This window comes from Schistocerca cancellata, chromosome 10, assembly GCF_023864275.1.
Source record: "Schistocerca cancellata isolate TAMUIC-IGC-003103 chromosome 10, iqSchCanc2.1, whole genome shotgun sequence".
Classification (NCBI taxonomy): domain Eukaryota; kingdom Metazoa; phylum Arthropoda; class Insecta; order Orthoptera; family Acrididae; genus Schistocerca; species Schistocerca cancellata.
The window spans coordinates 34,224,042-34,231,187 of NC_064635.1; the positions used below are offsets into that span (position 1 = coordinate 34,224,042).

At 46.5% G+C, this 7,146-nt stretch overlaps 1 pseudogene; it reads left to right on the plus strand.

The window, feature by feature from the left end:
- Window positions 1-2,869: 2,869 nt before the first annotated feature.
- Window positions 2,870-2,987, plus strand: LOC126107139 (5S ribosomal RNA; annotated as a pseudogene).
- The last annotated feature ends 4,159 nt before the right edge of the window (window positions 2,988-7,146 follow it).

Consider the following 7,146-nt stretch of genomic DNA (forward strand, 5'->3'; position numbering starts at 1 on the left):
TAAAAATAAGCTTCGTCAGTAAACCAAATGCTGCCCACATGCATATCGCCGTCATCAATCCTGTGCACTATATCGTTAGCGAATGTCTCTCGTGCAGCAATGGTAGCGGCGCTGAGGGTTTGCCGCGTTTGAATTTTGTATGGATAGAGGTGTAAACTCTGGCGCATGAGACGATACGTGGACGTTGGCGTCATTTGGACCGCAGCTGCAACACGGCGAACGGAAACCCGAGGCCGCTGTCGGATCACCTGCTGCACTAGCTGCGCGTTGCCCTCTGTGGTTGCCGTACACGGCCGCCCTATCTTTCCAGCACGTTTATCCATCACGTTCCCAGTCCGTTGAAATTTTTCAAACAGATCCTTTATTGTATCGCTTTTCGGTCCTTTGGTTACATTAAACCTCCGTTGAAAACTTCGTCTTGTTGCAACAACACTGTGTTCTAGGCGGTGGAATTCCAACACCAGAAAAATCCTCTGTTCTAAGGAATAAACCATGTTGTCTACAGCACACTTGCACGTTGTGAACAGCACACGCTTACAGCAGAAAGACGACGTACAGAATGGCGCACCCACAGACTGCGTTGTCTTCTATATCTTTCACATCACTTGCAGCGCCATCTGTTGTTGAAAATTGTAACTACTGTAATTTCGAAAGTTTGTCCGCCTGAAAATGCACTGTTGTCCCAAGCATATTGCAACAAACGGTGTATTTCTATCGCTGCTTGTTTAGTTTTTATTGCCGTTTCAAATATACCTGTCATTTTTGAAACACCCTGTATTTGGCAAGCAGTATTTCACAAGTGATCTTCCGATTTGGTTGCTGTCTTTCATTCAGTTCATGCGGAACCCAATTTCATACTTTCTGCACCTTTCCTATGGCTTTGAACCGAAGAGAAACGGCTTTCTGCGTCCCATTGAATTGTTCCACGAGTTCCTGTTGAGTTTCAGTATCACCTTCATCCAATAAGGCCTGCAGTTCGTTGTCTTCGAACTTTTTCGGTGGTTTCTCGCACTCGTCGTTTCTCTCTTCAAAATCACCACTTTTGAATTTTTTGAACCACTCGAAACACTGTGTTTTCCCAGGAGCACGTTCGCCAAAAGCTTCGACAAGCATTCGATGCAATCCTGCAGCAGTTTTTTTGAAATGGTAACAGAAAACCATTGCTGTCCGCAAATCGCAGTTGGCAGTCACAAAACTCGACATTTTTGCGGGTTTGAAACAGATACCGATGTACTGTACTTGTGTTACTTCGCGTTGAGATTCGTCGTCAGTCGTTACAGGAAGCAGGACAGGTCACGGTCTCACGGGCACTAAACTGACGCCTAGCACCACTGCAGGGAAATTCCGATTTCATACTTCTACACCTGGTAAAATAGGAAACTATTTCGTCATGCAAATGTAAAGTGTAAGCTGCAGTCATGTTTCAGTAAGAAAATAAGAAGAATGCTTTATTAAATCTTATCTTTCTCTCTCTCTCTCTCTCCCTCTCTCTCTCTCTCTCTCTCTCTCTCTCTCTCTCTCTCTCTCTCTGTACGTACGTGAACTGAAGTGCCCTGTTCGCTTCTTTTTGTAGGTACGGTGTAATCTGAGCAACTGCTCAAGACATTGTGATACATCTTGGAAATCCCTGGACCCATCTATTACCAGAATCGATAGCGATAACAGGCATAAATCGTTGAGATTCTCGATTCTCAGGATGGATGGACTATCTCTATACTCTACGTGATCAAAAGTATCCGGACACCCCCAAAAACATACGTTTTTCGTATTAGGTGCATTGTGCTGCCACCTACTGTCAGGTACTCCGTATTAGTAGTCATTAGACATCGTGAGAGAGCAGAATGGGGTTCTCCGCAGAACTCACGGACTTCCAACGTGGTCAGGTGATACGGTGTCACTTGCGTCATACGCTGCCACGCGATATTTCCACACTCCTAGACATCCCTAGGTCTACTGTTTACGTTGTGATAGTCAATTGGAAACGTGAAGGGACACGTACAGCACAAAAGTGTACAGGCCGACCTCGTCTCTTCACTGACAGAGACCGTCGACAGTTGAAGAGGGTCGCAATGTGTAATAGGCAGACATCTATCCAGACCATCGCACAGGAATTCCAAACTGCAAGTACTATGACAGTTAGGCGGGAGGTAATAAAACTTGGAATTCTGTCGTGCGGCTGCTCATAAGCCACACATCACACCGGTAAATGCCAAACGACGCCTCGCTTGGTGTAAGGACCGTACACAATGGACGATTGAACAGTGGAGAAACGTTGCGTGGAGTGACGAATCACGGTACACAGTATGGGGATCCGATGGCAGGGTGTGGGTATGGCGAATGCCCGGTGAACGTCACCTGTCAACGTGTGTAGTGCCAACAGTAAAATTCGGAGGAGGTAGTGTTATGGTGTGGTCGTGTTTTTCATGAAGGGGGCTTGCACCCCCTGCTGTTTTGCGTGGCACTATCACAACACAGGCCCACACTGATGTTTTAAGCACCTTCTTGCTTCCAACTGTTAAAGAGCAATTCGGGGATTGCGATTGCATCTTTCAAATCTAGCACCTGTACATAATGCACTGCGTGTGGTGGAGTGGTTACACGACAGTAACATCCCTGTAATGGACTGGCCTGCGCAGAGTCCTGACCTGAGCCCTATAGAACACCTTTGGCATGTTTTGGAACACTGAGTTGGTGCCAGGCCTCACCGACCGATATCGATACCTCTCCTCAGAGCAGCACTCCGTGAAGAATGGGCTGCCATTCCCCAAGAAACCTTCCAGCACCTTATTGAACGTGCGCCTGCGAGAGTAGATGTCATCAAGGCTAAGGGTGGGCCAACACCATATTAAATTACAGCATTACCGATGGAGGCAACGGCCTTGCCGCAGTGGATACACCGGTTCCCGACAGATCACCGAAGTTAAGCGCTGTCGGGCGAGGCCGGCACTTGGATGGGTGACCGTCCGGGCCGCCATGTGCTGTTGCCATTTTTCGGGGTGCACTCAGCCTCGTGATGCCAATTGAGGAGCTACTCGACCGAATAGTAGCGGCTCCGGTCAAAGAAAACCATCGTAACGACCGGGAGAGCGGTGTGCTGACCACACGCCCCTCCTATCCGCATCCTTATCTGAGGATGACACGGCGGTCGGATGGTCCCGATGGGCCACTTGTGGCCTGAAGACGGAGTGCTTTATTACCGATGGAGGGCGCCACGAACTTGTAAGTCATTTTCAGCCTGGTGTCCCGATCCTTTTGATCAGATAGTGTACATAATTAAGTTTGTACCGAATCCTCGGCGGGTGGGTTCTATTCGCATTTGGTCAGTTTTCTTTTTTGTAAAAGCTCGCCCATCTGGAGGTCCATACTTCTGTCACTGTCTTCTCTGACCAGACCCTGCTTATAACAGAAATTCGGATGAAATCGGTGATGACGAGTAGGCGTGGTCCCCTTGTAAGATGAGAAACGTAGCGAACCCAGCTGCACGCCACGCACTTTGCACTCGCTCCGTTCTGTCGCTGCTGGGGAGAAGCGGTAGGTGGCAAAGAAAGGCGGGATTCTTCTCCCCTTCCTTCATTGCGGACGCCGCCGGCGTCGGAATGCGTTTAATCACATTTCTCGCCTCTCCCCGTCGAGCCGGTAGGGTGATTTCATGTCGTCCCTAAATGGAGGCCCTCTTCGAATAAAATGGGTGACCAATTGGGTTCCTCAACTCCGCCGATGAAGCGACGCTCTCACAGAGTTAAGTGGCCAGACTCCCACTCCGTGAACGGCGCTCTGCGTTCGCCGCTTTACCCCCGTCTGCAGAGTTTGCTACTTTCATTCTTTTCTGGCCAGACTCTTCTTATACCAGAAATTCGGATGAAAACGGTGATGACGAGTAAGCGTGGTCCCCTTGTGAGATGAGAAACGTAGCCGACCCAGATCACTCTTTCTGATGATCTATCTCCATCTGTTTGCGCCTTTTGCCCAGATCCGCCTTAGTGGCCTGAAAACGTTCCTTTCGTCCGCGTCTCAGAGCTCATGTGGCGTCGTCCGAAAAAACTGCGCAACTTGCTCCTCCGCTGATGCAATCGGAACCGTATTCTCGCGGACGTGAATTAGTTCTTTGCACTCCTACACCAACAAAATCAGTCAAAATAAGGGTCATGAACCATGCTTTGATCCGGCCGTTGTGGCCGAGCGGTTCTAGGCGCTTCAGTCTGGAACCGCGCGACCGCTACGGTCCTGCCTCGGGCATGGATGTGTATGATATCATTAGGTTAGTTAGGTTTTAAGTAGGTCTAAGTTCTAGGGGACTGATGACCTCAGATGTTAAGCCTCATAGTCCTTAGAGCCATTTGAACCATGCTTTGACTTGCGAGACAAACTTCTCGCTCCTGCAAAGTCGCTAATTAAAAGGTCTTTAGCTATCCAAGTACTTCCAGGAAAGATATCGAAATTTGTTCACCGCTAAGTTTTCAGTACATCGCCCCAGTTGGCTTCCAGTAACTCCCGTCGTTAGTTACCACGAAACAAAATAGGAACGCAGTTCAAAGTCGATATGTAAAAAGTCACACAAAAATCACACAAAAACTTCACTTTCAATTTTCAGCGGAATCACACGCTGACGGAGAAAAATCACTTCACCAAAAAATAATTATGTCCAAGGGACATATGTAACTGATCAGCATCGCAGGTTAATGTAACCACGAGGTAAGCCATCGCAAATGTGTAACGCTGATACATTAATAACCGGAGTAACCGTCGCAATGTTGATTGCAAGCATGCAAAAGTGCATGCAAGTGTTGTATATGTGCTGCATGTGAGTTTGTGGGATGGAGCTCTTTTGTATCCCGCCTGGATAGGCGTGAACTGCTTCTGTAATACAGGTCGACAGTGAAGGAAGCGAGGAGGAGCATGAGAGGTGGAGCATTTCGGTACTGCAGGTAACTTTAAAGCTTTATTAGAGTCAAAAACACAAGTAAATATCAAATGCATACATAACTTTGGCTAGGATGAGCACGTAGGTGTGAAGCCGTATTCCATGTCTAATGCTGTGAAGTTAGGATTACTGTTATGTACAGTCTCAAAACTAACAAATACTCGTTGCTGTCCAAACTTTAACTGAACGCAACTAATACAAATTCTCAAAAGCAAGCTAGCCCACGCGGTAGTAGAAGCGTATGAAACGTCCCCTTAGAAAAATTAATGAATTACTGTGCTGGTAAACCTCTTACGTTATTTGATTTTCAAACGGCTGAGCAGAAGCGAACGTACTCAGACAGTTCTCTCTTTACTTATTCTCATCAACACTAAACTTAAACACAATATTTTCAGCGCAACGCAATCTGACTTTCGATAATCCCTACAAAAGAATGGCCCTGACTAACCGGAACCTATACCTTTCACGAATCACTCTAGACTTCACAAAATATCTTCGTTACTCGAACTACTGCAATACAGTGAGCGCCAATACTGCCAGCTAAATAAAAGATTCTAACTACTGAAGGTACTAACAACTGATAGCCATAGTTAGCAAATGAATGATTTTGATAGGGAGCAAACAATGTATTTACCTTAATAATATTCAAAAGTCATAATATATACAGGGTTATTACAAATGATTGAAGCGATTTCACAGCTCTACAATAACTTTACTATTTGAGATATTTTCACAATGCTTTGCACACACATACAAAAACTCAAAAAGTTTTTTTAGGCATTCAGAAATGTTCGATATGTGCCCCTTTAGTGATTCGGCAGACATCAAGCCGATAATCAAGTTCCTCCCACACTCGGCGCAGCATGTCCCCATCAATGAGTTCGAAAGCATCGTTGATGCGAGCTCGCAGTTCTGGCACGTTTCTTGGTAGAGGAGGTTTAAACACTGAATCTTTCACATAACTCCACAGAAAAAAATCGCATGGGGTTAAGTCGGGAGAGCGTGGAGACCATGACATGAATTGCTGATCATGATCTCCACCACGACCGATCCATCGGTTTTCCAATCTCCTGTTTAAGAAATGCCATCATGATGGAAGTGCGGTGGGGCACCATCCTGTTGAAAGATGAAGTCGGCGCTGTCGGTCTCCAATTGTGGAATGAACCAATTTTCCGCGGGCTACGCGTGAAACTTGCCCGCACGCGTTCAACCGTTTCTTCGCTCACTGCAGGCCGACCCGTTGATTCCCCTTACAGAGGCATCCAGAAGCTTTAAACTGCGCATACCATCGCCGAATGGAGTTAGCAGTTGGTGGATCTTTGTTGAACTTCGTCCTGAAGTGTCGTTGCACTGTTATGACTGACTGATGTGAGTGCATTTCAAGCACGACATACGCTTTCTCGGCTCCTGTCACCATTTTGTCTCACTGCGCTCTCGAGCGTTCTGACGGCAGAAACCTGAAGTGCGGCTTCAGCCGAACAAAACTTTATGAGTTTTTCTACGTATCTGTAGTGTGTCGTGACCATATGTCAATGAATGGAGCTACAGTGAATTTATGAAATCGCTTCAGTCATTTGTAATAGCCCTGTATATCAGTTCATGATATCCAGTATTACAAATTTACTCTTTCTGGCGGACACACGTCCAGATCGTCCAATCTTAAGATTCTGCCATCTCTGTCCCCACATCCACCACTGCTGGCGGCTCACCTCCAACTGCGCAACGCCACGCGCTGTTCACAGGCAGCTGCCCAACACTACAATAGCAAATATTCCATCAATGCAAACCAGCCACAGACTGCACACAGCATAGTCAGTGATTTTCATATAGTGGCGTTAGCAACATAAAAACCTAAGCAGCCTACTTACACTGTGAAGCCGTAGTCCATGCCCAATGCTGTGAAGTTAGGATGACTGTTCTGTATAATCTCAAAACTAACAAATACTCGTTACTATCCAAACGCAACTTGTTGTGAATTGGCAGGTGCCAATTCACGGGGTTTGGAGGAAGCCGAAAGGCACCAGTTTAAGCTCACGCAGGCTGGCGTGAGGTCTGGAAAATGACAAGGAATTATAGTAACCAAAAATAGTACAGAGCTTCTGGAATACTTAACTTTAATCCATAATTGGTGTAAATCGCTCTTGTTGATACATGATTTAAAATCTCAATATAAACTGGTAATGGCGCCTTGCTAGGTCGTAGCAAATGACGTAGCTGAAGGCTAT